General features: G+C 45.4%; 2 long non-coding RNA genes across 2 annotated transcripts; both read right to left on the reverse strand.

Annotated features, from left to right (window-relative positions):
- Positions 1 to 10,810: 10,810 nt before the first annotated feature.
- On the reverse strand, positions 10,811 to 11,348 carry LOC127330276 (uncharacterized). The gene is made up of 2 exons (XR_011751006.1): positions 11,172 to 11,348; positions 10,811 to 11,077 (listed from the first exon to the last, which is right to left on the reverse strand). It is a non-coding gene; the product is annotated as an uncharacterized lncRNA (long non-coding RNA).
- Positions 11,349 to 14,315: 2,967 nt separating this feature from the next.
- LOC139835234 (uncharacterized) lies at positions 14,316 to 14,941 on the reverse strand. Its single transcript, XR_011751008.1, has 3 exons — positions 14,793 to 14,941; positions 14,599 to 14,713; positions 14,316 to 14,516 (listed from the first exon to the last, which is right to left on the reverse strand). It is a non-coding gene; the product is annotated as an uncharacterized lncRNA (long non-coding RNA).
- Positions 14,942 to 15,156: the final 215 nt, after the last annotated feature.

Below are 15,156 nucleotides of genomic sequence, written 5' to 3' on the forward strand. Positions count from 1 at the left end.
CTTCTTGCTATATGGTTGTCCCGATTCTCTAAAAAATGCATTTCACGGGATCGTGCGCCAAGGTGCACATCTAAATCTAGTCTTTCATAAGTTTTGGTGATGAAACATCATGCAGTAAGAAAGCAAGCAAATTTTATCCAAGATGCTGAAGCGATCCTGGTTTCAGAAGCTCCATCTTGTCATTCTACATAGAATACAACAATAAGATATCATGAGTAAGCAACTGAAATGTTTCACACTCAAAAATGAATTGAATCCGCCACCACATATTCCTTTGACTTTGTATTACACATTCGAGATCACCAACATTACAGTTAGATCTAGAGCTAGTACCTTAGTTCAAATTTCTGATTGGCAGGCATAAATTATAATATCATGCAAATGAATTATTTCAACCAAACATTGCTAAGAAATAAAAAGGTTGTAACTGAGTAGACGATGCATGATACATTAGTTATTCAGTTCATAACAAATACAATACAATGCATTTTCAGGGACTGGGTTGCAGTAACCTTCTCTCCAGAATCTTATTGAACATATTATATATACATAGCCAATCCGGTCTGTTATTGGAAAACCAGAACACAAGCTAAATCTGTTTTCGAGAACATCTCATTGTGCATGATGAAGATATCAGGGGCCAAGAGGAGCTTGAAAGATTGCTGCACTAGCCAATTGAACTAAAAGTCCGAACTGATGGAAAGACTAGGCAATGTATTTATATTCAACACTCCCCCTCACGTCTAGGCTATTTTAGTCCTTAGCGTGGGTTCGGTGTGGGCTGCAGAATCTTTTTTCTTTTTGTTTTTAAAACTGCGTGAGCAGGATCTTGAACTTGAGACCTCTTGGCTCTAATACCATAAAAGATTGCTGCACTAGCCAATTGAACTAAAAGTACGAACTGATAGAAAGAGACTAGACAATGTATTTATATTCAACAGAGCTGCCAAGCATCCATGCCATAAGGAGAATAGTGACTAACTGCTAGTGAAGTGAGGCATAGATAATTCATCACCAAAGTGCTCTACATGCAAGCAAAAGGCAGTTTATATTCTTCCACAAAAATTTCAATAAACTTGTTTGCAAGCAAAAAAAAGTATTATAAACTATACATAATATGGTGTAATGTTTTATTAATTAGCACATGGAAGTAAAAAAATGTTTTATAAACTATAAACAGCCAACGTTCACCACCAAGTCTCCAGGATTTCTAAAGGTTGTGGTACACAACACAATGCTCGCTCCATCCCCACTCTACTCGTAGGGTTCCCAGTGCCAAACTTTCACGTCGGAGGCAAGATCTGGAACCGGCGACCAGCCAAACCCTCTGTCTGGTTAGAGTTCGCCCAAACACAGAAGCACAGACATACACGTACAGAGAGAGATAGGGAGGGGGGGGGGGGAGGGTAGAGTAGGGGTACCAAATTGAAACATGGCACAAATGAAGTGGACGAATCCATGATGGGGTGGCTCAAATCTACGGCTTGGCTTTCGCCGGAACCCTCGATCGGAAGCTCGCCGCATCCGCCACCGATGCCGGCACAACGGCTGCCCGAGCAGGACAATCATGCCGGTGACGCGCGGTGCGGACTGGAGGGAAAGTGTCGCGACGCGAGGACTTACGCCGCAGCCGGCCGCGGATGATCTCTTCCGACAGGGAGCAGAGTAGGTGCGGGCAGAGCGCGAGGAGGTGGGCAGCGGCGGCGATGGCCCTGCGCCATATGAATCCTAGCGCCAGGAAACTTTTTTTCACGGAAGGCAGAAAAGAAAGGAGAGGTGGTCGGCGACTGGCCCCACACGGAGACACGCAGTGTCAAATCGTTGAGAAGCCGCCGATTACAACAGCTTTACATGTTATATCTAACTAGTACAAATACCCGTGCGTTGCCACGAGTCCTTAAATTTTATTTCGCAATGCATGTATAATTCATGACTCACTATGAAAATTCAAAATAAAATAGGAATATCATACTGTATTAATACCGAACGCAATAATAAGACATCATTGTTGTGCATCTGCGTGGTTCCAAGCTCTAGATCGTCTAGTTACTCTTTGCGGTAAGTTTCACACCTGGGTTCTAGGCTGTGTCATAACCATCAACTCAATAACCTCTCCATTGCTACGATTCATTAAAAATATTTCTGATGGCACATAGGATATAATCATAGTTTAAAATAGCCGGCTATTGGAAATAGCGACATCATTTCTAGCAGCTATGAAAGGCTATAGCTGAGCTACAGCGGCTAAATCATCCATTTAGCGGGTTTGCTAATTCATGGGGGAAAAATCGAAATTCATATATATCTCTATCAACAATTCACAAATTTGATAATTTATTGACATTAGGCATAACATATTAACACGGTTATATAAAAAGCTATGAATAAGACACAGTTCGGTCCACATATAGCACTATATGTAGCAACAATTTCCAGTTTTCCTTTTTTCCTTTTCTTTCCCACTTTATTTACAGCATTATAGCCTTAGCGGCTATTTTTTACCTGTTTTGGGGGCTAATAGCGGGTTTTTGAGGCTAATAGCGGATTATCCCATCTTAGCGTTTGAATGGCATAGCTGTAGCGGCAGGTCCCTCCGGCCAGCTATAGCCGGCTATAGCTGGGCTATTTTAAACTTTGGATATAATGCATATAAATATTTAAAGATTTCGATACGTCGAGCCAACAGAGAGAACATGCATGTGGCAGGAGAAAGTTTGAGCTGCATTTTATCGAAAGGATTTGACTATAAAATCTTTGCTTATCCTCCCTCATTCAAAGATAGTTCTTTGCCCTTATCATATCAACTAAAACAGGTTGTCAGGCAAGCAAAAAACTAATAGTCCAGTCGTGCAACCATAAGCAAGTTGACTGTAGGTCCCCTACCGATCTCTCTATCTCATTCCTGGACTTTAATGGCTTCAAAGTTAACCATAGACCTAGACCCTACATAGACACATCTGTCAATCTACAATATAATGTATTTCCCTTAAGGATAATAGAATAGATTTTCTGTATTTGTTGCACAATATTTTCTTGGTTTTACATTAGGAGGCAGAGGCAGTGGAAAGTTTCTTGAACAAACCAAGAGATCACTCCCCGATTTCTATTAAAAAAACCAAACATTCTACATAGTTCTTCACCACAACACAGCTACCACCATCAATGTAACTAAAAAAGAAAACTAAGTTACTACAGTTCCAAAAAAAAGGCTACACCTAAAAGAGAACCAAACAGGACACTTACATGCCACAGTCAAGCAAACTGCTAGAAGTAAATGTCTAGAACCCAACATCTTCTTTCTTTCCAGAGTACCGATGAACCACATATCCTTTATTTGGGCTCTTTTTACACAACTCCAACTTCTTCACCCTCCTTCTTTGACCTATTCTCCCAGCCTTGGTCTCCATGCTGGCCAGCTTCAACTTGCTCTGAAGATTTCACACGGTGACTTGCTCCAAAAGCTTTGCGCCCAGTTGTAACTTCAGCTTCGGTACCTACAAATTTGCCCACCATTTAATCCAAAAAAAATCCTATTCATCATTTCTATAGGCTCAGATGGCCATTTATTTACAAAGCAGACCATGTTTCTTGCTTTCCAAATACCCCGAAACATAGCAGCTATCCCCATAGTCACCAGTTTCTCTTTTTTCATACTGAAAGTTTTAACCAATCCACCAAACATTATTGAGCATTGTCGAACTGGCACTTAAATCCAGTCGCGGTATTCCATAAATATCTGGCTTCTAATATAACATCTAAGATCAGCTCCAAGAAGGTTTTCACTCGCAATGGGATCTTTGTTTTGCACGTAAATTTATATAGACCCACTATTTTAGGAATTTCTTAACCAAATTGGCTTGTCCTCCTTAGAATTCAAAGAAATATTTCTACAACACTCTAACAAACACTCTGACAAGGATCTACATTCAGAATGTATTTCTCCCGCTAAAGTTCTTCTAAAAGTTAGAGAACTGAGCCCTGGGTATTTTGTTCATCGAGAAGCCCAACTTGACACATATTGCTACAATAGTTTCATTGCTAGCTAGTAATTCGGGGTTTAAGAAGCACAACAGTGTATTGCGGGAAGCGTCTCATAAATATAGCTCTTTCCTTTGCCAAAACTCCTACTCCACATGTACCAGTCAGGTGAGAAAAGATGAACATGTTGAAGGCAACGCACTCAAACTCAGACGCAAAATCTCACATATATTTGTTTGACTTCTTATAACTACCACCTATCCCACCGGAAATTCAATTCGGCTCCCGGGTGCGTATGCTCCCTCTACCAAAAACTCATATTTCAAAGTGTCAAAAAAATTTGACAAATTTTTTGACATGTACATCTCCATAATATATGTGCGTTCACTAAGTTTCACGAAAAACCAAAAAAAATTATGGTCTATGTAAAAAAGAGAAAACTTATATCGCGAAAAGCATTATTTTTATCACTGAGTTTTGTCTTTTTTACACACATCACATGACAAGTCGATTTTTTATGAAACAACTTTGTAAGCGCGTAGCACGTGAAGATGTACGTGCAAATTTTTCGTTTCATTTTTTTTGAAATTCAAAATATGTGTAAGATGCATTTCAAAATAGAGGGAGCATATGCTCCCATGTTCCAAAACATCACTCCCCATCCCACTCACTTTCCAGCACAACATGTATACAAAAGTGGAGTAAAGAATGATAAATTCCTAAGGTACAAAATTTGTGAGAGTAACTACTTTAATTACCTGTTTTTCACTTGTTGCTTCTATGGACCTTTTTTTAGAGAGGGTCATGTGTCACCAAATTTACTGAAGAAGGGATCATATATTCTATGCAATCAAAACACACATTATAGTTCATCAACGAAAATAATATAGCCACGATGCTAGCAGCACTGGCGTTGCCGTTTAGCTTAATGAAGTAGAGGTGCACATTCTCTCCGAATATTCTCTTTTCCATGTTGTACCACGAGTAGGTGACATCGCAGGTCAATGGGAACGCCTTCTATGGCCATGCCGCTGGGCAATCAACTTAGCGACCCTCATATTAGTGCGCAATAACTGGATGGTAGGAAGGGGAGCAGCGCTTCAAGTCATGCCAGCGCCACGCAATCAACAATCGTGAATTCTAGGAAAAATGACCATTTGTTGCCACAGCTAGTTAAATTTAGACCTAGATACATGGATACCAAATTATTCTCTGAAATTTGCACAAAACAAATAAAAAATTCAGTAGCGAACGGTGACAACAAATCATTAACTTGCATCTTTTCCCAGATCTTGTGAAAAAGTTGCATGGAAGCAGTCAAAGTAACTATGATACTGACCAGTGCCTTGCTCATTGCATTATTCAAAAGAACAAAAACACATTATCCTGAATATGCACAAGTTTTAATACGAAACTTGGTATCAGATCCTAGAGGTCAACATCACAAAATGCCGTATTGGAATAATAGAGATTCTATTTGATATTATGTTACAGCAGATAGTTTGTCCAACCTCTAGCGTTATCATGAAGCTAAATACACCAAGTCAAATCGTGTTTCACTTTCAGCAGTTGCTCGAAGGCGTTATCATGAAGCTAAAAAAGCAAAACTATGTTTCTGGAAAGGAAATTGCATCACACCTGGTCCATGTCGTGCTAGCTCCAATCCTTCTGAACTTAAAGCACAATGTCTTCCTGTTTTGCTCCAAACAAAGTCTTTTTAACGACACGGTCAGAGATTTATGAGTATTTGTTTTCACTCAAATGTATATGCAGATATGTGGTACAATTTTAATACTACAGAAATCGGATATGTTATATTCTTGGTACTTATATTGTTATATTGATGAAGGGGGCATTACTTGTGCTGTTATATTAGCCACTGCAAAAAATGTCAGAATATATATTTCATACTTACAATCTTCAGGCGACTCAAGTGCTCGAAATCAGGTGTGGTTCTTCCAAAATGGTGCAACACTTCATCGCTTGCATTCTCTTGCCGCTCTGGGTGCATACTGAGCAGAGTTAGTGTCCATGTGAGCAAGACTGATGTTGTATGCATACCTGCAAAGTAAAATAGCTTGCATTCCTGGACTATTTCTTCAGTACTCATTCCTAGATTTGCTTTCCCATTGGATTCCCGTGTACTTGACTCCAACATCAATCCTAGCAAGTCATCACCGATGACTTCACCATTTTAATAGCTTTGTCTTTATTTGTAGGTAGAGACGTGCAAATACTCTGATATGTCACAACAGTATTTTTATACTGTTATTGTTTAAGTTTAACATGCAAAGGTAAAAGTTTTTTTTTACATTAATCTGCTATTTTCTTCAACAAAGTCCTTGCATTTAAGAAAAGGACTACCATCTTATTTTCCAATTCCATTTCAGCACCTCTACGAGATAAAGTGCATGTGCCTAAACTACATAATTTTTGTCAAACATCACAGATCTTGGATGCACTTACTGCTCCAATTGCGAACAAAAATGAATTGTGAAGTGATATGAGTTTGTGATATAAAGGTTACAACTACTCCTATGAGAAAAGCATGTGTGCTTGGCAATTACTCGAATGTGCAAGTTGATTTTTTATTTATTTTTGATGCAAGAAGAGAAGAACATACCAATAGTCCGGGATAAAAAGTGTCAATCTCATATGATCTGGACATTGAATTCTCCCATCTTCTCTGAATGAAGCATTATTCAGGCAGTGCATTATCGTTCATTAGGCATGATGATTTCAATGAGAAAACAGTGAAAGTAGCTATAAAATTTCATCGCGTAGTTACTTTTATCTTCTCATGGTGAAAAGAAGGATTCAAGATTCGCCGGTGCTTTGCCCATTTCTCGCCTTGATGATTTGCAAGCCTGTTTGCAAGCAACTTCCCAAAACGACTGCTCTTTTGTTTGCCATAGTGCCCAAACTTGTTGGATAGAATTTCTCTTACTAATTCCGGGTCAGGAATCATCACCCTAGGTGTTGGACCAAACCAAGTGAATGAATTTTTTTCCTACATTTACAAAGTGATCTTCTGTTTACAAGGCAAAAAAAAAGTGCACCATACAGTTCTTTAGATGCTCCTGTCTAGTAGTACATCATGCTATGTATATATCCCTGAGAAAAATTTCAGAGCGATTTGAAAAGGTTCAGAAATACTATTGTGAACTCGAAGCAAGCAAGCCAATGCATATTCGTAATGCTCCTGCCTGCAAACCAAGCAAGGTTTCTGCAACCTAATGCATATTCGTAATGTGTTCTCGAAATGACAAGACTGTCGGTTCTGCCATCACAAGAATAATAAAGGAAAGCAAGAATTGCTGAATTTCTCACCATTCCTTTTAATGGTGTTGTTGAACATAGGCTGCACGCGAGGGATGATGTCGTGGGAGCCGAGCGGCAGGGGCTTGGACCAAGCCTCTCTCCAGCTGCCACCGTATCGGGTGCCCTTGAGGCCGTGAGCCTGCAGGGCCCGACCCAGCCGCCGCGGGGTCAACCATGCCCATTCCAGAATCTAGGTGGCCAGCCACAGCAGCGCCATGGACACCGCCGCTCCTGCTAGGATCCACGGAGAGGCCTCCCCTAGCATCTGGAGAGCTTGGGTGCTAGGCTCCACGGAGAGGCCTCTCCCCCAGCATCTGGAGAGCTCGAGTCACCATCAGAGCTGTGAACTAAAAGAAAGCAGAGGCTGGCTCAGGCGCTCATGCAGGTAGCTCGCCATGTATGCAGGTTGGGGACTGTTGTTTCCCTGTACAATCGATACCTTATCTCTCCATGCCCTGAGACGCGCTGTGGAGGACATGGACATTCGAGGCGAGACATTGAAGACCGGATCCGTCCAGTGGAGGCGCTAACAGTGAAGAGGTGGCGGTGACGACCGGATCAGACGGGCGTCTGCGGTCACACGCTGGAGGAGGAAATCTGAGGGGGCGCCTGATAGAGGGGAGAGGGGCGGCCGGGCGGCGGTGCGTCGCCAGGTGCGTGGACTGGTCACGCGTAGAGAACGCCGATGGGTGGAGGAACGAAATCTTGTGGGTGCGAGAAGGCATGGCGGCTAGGGTTGGATAGGAAGGGATCGTCACTTGGCCAGGGGAGAGAAGAGTAGATGGTGCGACGCACGAGCAGGACATGATGGGCCTGGTGGCCCAGTTTGGCGCGTGCGGGCGTAGTGCGGGACGACCAAAACTTTGACGTATTGAGCGATGGCAGAATAAGGAACATGTTCCTCCTTTTTAAGTAGTGTAGACTAGATAACATTGTCCTTCGGGTTTAATTTACAAGGCATGCACACACTCCAAACATAAACACAAAATTAAAGAGTTGCAGTTTGAGAAAAACTTTGATTACTAGTTTCATATTCAAAAGATTGACTGCGTGCACAAGTAGATGTAGAGATCATGGTTCCCGCATGTCCGAACACACCCTTCCAGGGCATAACGTCCTGCAGATAAGGAACCGCTCCCACGAAAAGACAGCGGGCGATCTCTGCTGGCAAACTACACCGGCCAGCCGCTGGTCCTGCCTCCTCCGTCGGCCGTTCCAGCGACGGGAGGGGGTGGGGAGCCCGGAGTATCGGCTCCGGCCAGTAGTTAGGGTTGGCAAGTGTTTTCTTGGGGCGTCGTTCTATGGAGAAGATTGCGTCGCGTCGGAATAATTTGCCTCTGCTCTTTCTCCATCTCGGCGTCGCTATAACCGGTGATGTCGGAGGGCAGGTAGCCTGGTCTTCTCGCCGGTCTTCAGATCTGGTGAGCTTCGTGTTTGGCAGTAGGCGTTCGGCACTCTCGCGGGTGACGGTTGCGTTGGCTGCTGCAGTTATGCCTGGCGTCTTGCAGTTGGGTGTGAGGATGACGGCAGGCGGCAGCGTTTGTCTTCTACGACTGAGTCTGAAGAAGATGACGGTGTTAGGATCTGGTGACCACGGGGAAGATCCTCGGCCGACGTGCCACAAAGTCTCGGGCTCGTTCTCTGCGATGACCCTGTTCATCGGCTCAAAAGCATCATTGAATGCGATGGTGCTCTCCCAGATCTAGGTGTGGTGGTTGTCCGTCTCTTTTTCCAGCGCTACCATGGTGGCAGTGGAGGAAGATGGACGACGTTTTGGCGAGGCACATGTTTCTCCAAGGGTGAACTTGTAGTTTTACTTCTTGTGAGTTTTCTTGTGCAAAGTTTCTTGACGCAAATGTTTATCTTGTGTGGTGACCATATGTGTAATCTCTGTAAACACAGATTGTGTAATGAAATATATGGTTACATCAAAAAAAGATGTAGAGATCATGGATATGCCAACTTAAAAAAAAGTAGAGTAAAGGTAAACGAAAGTAAAACACTGCAGATTTTTTTTGGCTGTCTTAGTCAAAGAAGATATCACATGCTTTATGAGCTATGACAACACACCAAATACTCCATCGGTCTCTAAAAATAGGCGCCTCAACTTTATCTAGATATGTATATCTCTAACTGAAATGCATCTAGAAGTGAGACGCCTACTTTTAAACGTTTTACCCCTGTTCTGAATTATAATACAGTATGTTTTAGATATTTAATATGGGCTACATTCTGAAAAGCATTTACATACATAATACGGTTTAGAAAAAAATAGAACATCTTATAATTTGGAAACGGGGGGTGTGATTAATTATTCCTGATGAATGTTATGTGTAGACGTGGTTATATGGCGCGTCTGATCGTACGTGCTAGTACATACGATGCATGCATGCAGCCATGCAGGCTAGCTAGGCACTCGTATGTGTACTTGACCGGCATGATTAACTAGCAATCTGCATCTAGCATAGCTCGATCGGCCGGACCGATGGAGTGCATGCCATCGACTCAGAGGCTCAGAGCTCCATCGGCAGCCTATGACCAAGTTTTGTCATATCATCTATAGTTATTGTAGAGCCAACATGTACAATAGTGAGCTATAAAATTGTACTACGAGTACTTTATATGTGTATGGCCTACCATTTACTCTTACATAGTGCCTAGGAGCACGTGCTAGAGTTGGCTCTTGCATAAGAGCACACTCCTCTTCTCTCTCCTCCTCTCTTTCCTCCAATTAAGTAACAATATATTATTTTAATGCTTATAGCCAGCTGAGTAGGATTTATTGTACATGCTTATGCATGATGCATCTCGAGTCAGACGAACGACGACGACGAACTGCCACCTTGCAAGCTAGTCAAGGCACAACAGTAGTAGAATGGAGACCACAACGCCAACATATGCGTCGTCTTGTCAATCAATCCCGTCGCTCGATAGGTCGATCCAATCGGAGACCTGACACGACACTACGGGAGAACAGGGCGTTGCCGTGCGCCACTTTGCACGGCAAAGACACCTATACGCACGGCAAAGGCTTTGCCGTGCGCGTGCGCACGGTAAAGTTTGCCCGGCAAAGGTAGCGACGGCAAAGCCAACGTTGCCGTGCGCGTGCTCGTTTTGCACGGCAAAGCCCTCTGCCGTGCGCTCAGTTCTCTGCCGTGCGCCAAAGTCTGTGCCGTGCGGCACTGCGTTGCCGTGCGCTGGATGCTTTGCCGTGCGCGCGTACGTTGCCGTGCGGCCAACACTTTGCCGTGCGCGCATACGTTGCCGTGCGGCTGCTCTGTGCCGTGCGCACGCTTTGCCGTGCGCCGCCTCGCACGGCAAAGTGCTTTGCAGCACTCCCCCCAGGACCTCCCAGGTCTACAGGCTGCCGCCACGTGGCCCCTTTGCCGTGCGTGTGCACACGGCAAAGTGACCAAATGTCCTTTGCCGTGTGCACACGCACGGCAAAGGGCCCTGTTTTTTTCATTTTTTTGCTGTTTTTTGCTTATTCCCTGCATTTCAAATATAGCAATTGACAATAAAGCATATACTCATATAATCTTCAACATAACATCACCAAACACTACGGGAACACCACAAATACATCAAACACACATATTCATGCATTACATAGAGTCCATAGTCCATCCACACAAGTTACATAGAGTCCATAGTGCAATGTCCAATATTACAATCCATTACAAGCATACAATCCGACAAAGTGCACGAAGACCATGCCATCAACCTTGTCCTCCTCCACTTCCGCCGGCCTCATTGTCATTGCCTTGTGACATAAAATCTATAAGAAGGTTGATGGAATGAACATGCATTTGCATATTGAACACTTGAACAAGCACAAGTAGCGGGTTGGGCACAAGCGTAGGAGGACTCACCGAGGTTCATGCTCCGGATGATGTTCATGTTGTTGACGGTGATAGGTGTCCCCGGGGTCTGAGTGGGCGGTGGCGGCATCCACATGGAGTAAGGTGGAGGAGGAAGACTCCCCGGTGGAGAAGACAGAGCCGTCTGGCTCATGAGCCAGCTCATCTGTGCCTGCTGCTGCTGCATCATCTGCTTCTTTGTTGCATCTGCTTTGCATCATCTGTGTCTGTGCTGCTGCTGCAGACTGCAGAATCTGCTGCTCCATCTGCGCCCTTTGCTCCTGGGCCGCCTGCTCCTTCGCTGTCATCTCCTCCTACGTTGTGTTGCCGCGATGTCATTAACATTTCAATGGAAAGCATGTAAAGGAAATGTAGAGACCCGAGGAAGAACATACCCGTAACCGCTCGACAGCTAGATCCGAAGCCCGTGGCCGGGGCTCTACCTCAGGCTGGCCGCTCTTACGACCACGACGGATCTGGCGGAGAGAGGGAACCCTCGCTGGGTCGACGCACCCGTCACCAAACCATAGGCGGCCATGCTTCAAGCCTTCTCCCGCAAGCACCGCGACCTCAGGGTCAAAGTCCTCGGCCTCTGGATTGGCGTCCTCGCCGTGCTTCGCTTGAACTTGGAGACATACGCCGTGCACTTTGGGTCTCGGATTGCGGGTTAACCCACAAGGACCCCGTCTCAGGATCAGGCGTCTTCCTTTGCTTCATCTTCTTTAGCACGGCAAAGACGTTAGGCTTCGCTCTGTCCCGACTTCTGCAAAAGAGAACATGTAATTGAGTGAAGTGACACACCCTTGCGGAGTTAACAAATATATAACATGAATTCAAAGAATGAAGGAACCATTAATTTGCTCACCTCCTTCTGCAGGTGAAGAGAGATGGGGATGCTGCCTTGGATATGCGATCCACCTCGCATCTCTGCCCGCTTCGCCTTGCCCTCCTCGTGCTTCTTGAGGTACTGGGGGCATGTCCACCACATGACCATCGCACGAAAGCACCTATCGTCGTTGCCGACGTACTGAGGAGGGTTCTACATGCACAAGATAAACCCATTATGGTAAAATAAACTACATGGCGATAAAGAAATCAATAACACATAAATGCAAATACCTGCAAGTACTGCCACGGCTGCATGAGCGTGTCGCGAGCGTCCTCCTTACTCATGTGGACGGCGGTCGGCGTGCCGATCGCGGACGCATTGAATACGTGCCTCGTAGTGCATGCCAGTCACCCTCTTCCTTGCAAGCTGGTGTAGGACATCATCGCACGCATTCTCCTTGCCCTCGGCCCTCTTGAAGTATTTCTGCAACCATGCACATAGGTAAAACAAGGGGCATTAGTGCAATTATTGTGAACCAAGGAGAGTGTATGAATGGTAAGAAGTCAAAAGTCACGTACCCAGAATTTGGCAACAACCATATCCGCCGCGGTGCCGCGGCCAAGAGGATCTTCCGCGAGGCTGTAGTGCGCCCACCTCCAAGCTACGTCGCAGCCACCAGTAGGGAAGTTGACTATCCCAGGGAAATACCACCTAAGTAGGCCCCCACGGATGTTCGAGTACCCACGTGGCGGTCTCTGCGTCGGGTCTTCAAACTGGAACGAGCTGCACCATGAAACGACAACATCAATATGTATGTGATAATAATTTTGATAATGACAAAATTGCGATAACGAAATGCCAAAAAATAACATGTACCTCCTTCCATAGGGCACAAGAACAACGTGCCTGTAGCGCCAGCTTCTCAGCGAGGGGAGCTGTGTTATCCCACGCCGATATGGCTTCCTATCACGTGGCCTCAGCCTCTCCAAAGCTGGAACGTACTGGTAATCCTCCGGCTCACACCACTCTAGGCTTGGATCAGGATCGAACACTAAGTTCCCCAACCCCTCATCCTCCGAGAGGTCCTCCTCGTCCCCCTCCTCCTCCTGGTCCTCCCCACCCCCCTCCTCCTCCTGGTCCTCCCCACCCCCCTCCTCCTCCTGGTCCTCCCCACCCACCTCCTCCTCCTGGTCCTCCCCACCCACCTCCTCCTCCTCGTCATCATCATCGGCTGCGGGAGGGGGGCTAGGACTAGGAGTGAGTACCCGCGTCGCATTCTTCCTACGCGGCCGCCCTGTGGGAGCGACAGGAGGGGGGCTAGGAGGGGGGCTAGGTGGGGGGCCCCGCCTCGAAGTCCCTACACCTACCAAGTCCTTGAGCTTCTTTTTAAGACCGCCACCCCTTTTTTTTGGCGGCATGCTTCAATCACCTGCAAACACAAATGAAGAGAGTGGTTTATTAGTACGCAATATTGTAAAGAGATAAATATTAGTGAAAGCAACAGAAATATAAGTAGATGAACATTAATGAAAGCAACAAATAATGCAAAAGGATGAACATTAATTAATTAGTGGAAGCAACAAATAGCTACCATAGAGTTCTCTCAAACATAGCACGGAGTTCTTACAAATAACCTAGCTAGACAATCTCTATTACACGGAGTTATTACAAATAGGCTAGCCTCACAATTAATACTACATAGATCAGTAGCCTGTGTCGCCATCCGTGATTGGACCGCGTGTCTCCTCATCGTCATCAGGCTCGGCGAACCAATAATCATCAATGAAACCTGGAGGTGGTCCATCTGCATCGAGGTCAATCCCTGCTTTGAACGCCTCGAGCAAACTCAGGTCTTCCGGGGCACAGACATCCTCAGCTTCATCTTCTGCATTGTCTCCATCCATGCCCGCGTCTTCTTGTTCATCGTCTACGACCATGTCATCGATAGTCGGCAAGCCGATTGTGAAATGGCCGGGGAGCCCTTCTTCCTGATAAAACTCGACACTCCTTGCTGTGGGGTCTACGCGGCGGTAATCGTCCTTGTTTGGCGGGGGCGGCCTATTGCGTGAAGGCACCGTCATCACAACATCCCATCCATGTAGACGTTTTGTCGGGTTTCTGCACGCGTATGGGAGATAGAATACTTGAAAGGCCTGGGTTGCCAAGATGTACACATCCTCTCCCTTATAAATGGAGTTCCTTTCAACTTCGACCAACCCAATTTCAGGATCCCGTCTCACCCGACGTGGGTCAAACCAATGGCATTTGAAGACGACGGGATTTAGCCCTTTGTGAAACCCGTAATTCAGCTCGTATATACCCTCGACTCTTCCATAGTAATGGAGCCCATCATCACCTTGACATACCACCCCACTATTTATTGTCTTCGCGTTGGGCCGGCTTGTTGTGTATTGATGGGTCTGGAAGCGATACCCGTTCACGTCATAGGAGTTGAACGCTTCTACGGAATGGTCAAAGCCCCTAGCAATTTTTCTTAGCTCTGACTTCATCTCTTTGTCAGTTCTTGCCTACAAGTTTAGCACAAGAAGTTTAGAACGAGAAATGACCGATAAATGTAGGAAGTGCTAGCTAATTTGGATAGAATAGTACCAAATTACAAAACCAGCTACTGAAACCGAAACCGCCTCCCTTATCGAAAATTTGCTTGGATTCTTCCGGGGTAGGCTCCCTGTGGGTATTCTTCCAATGTATAGCCTTGAATTTCCTATACCGATGAAAAGAGGAAGAGATAGCCACGAACATACGAGTGAACATTTGCGAATAATTAAATGGTTCGCACTTACTCGATGTACGGCTTCACTTCGACCATGGTGTTTAAGACATACGAGTGGATCAAGGTCCGCTCAGGTAGGTCCGTTCTGTACGGCTTCGAGCCACTTGACTTGCCACCAAGCCCCACGAAGATGCTAAGCTTGGGTACTTCTTCATTGTTGGCGGCATTTAAACGGACGACCGGGTTGTGCTTTGTGGGAATGTTGGGATCATAGTGCTTAGTGGTGAAGTTTGCCACCTCCACGTTCAGGACTGCCTCGGCTATGGATGCTTCGATCTTGCATTTATTGCCAGTCATTTGACGAAGCTTTTGTGTTTCTCTCTCGGGACCAAACTGCCAACGGCCCCAATTCGGGCCCCCCTTTAAGCACTCCT

The sequence above is a fragment of the Lolium perenne genome, chromosome 2 (genome assembly GCF_019359855.2).
Source record: "Lolium perenne isolate Kyuss_39 chromosome 2, Kyuss_2.0, whole genome shotgun sequence".
In the NCBI taxonomy this organism is placed as follows: Eukaryota; Viridiplantae; Streptophyta; class Magnoliopsida; order Poales; family Poaceae; genus Lolium; species Lolium perenne.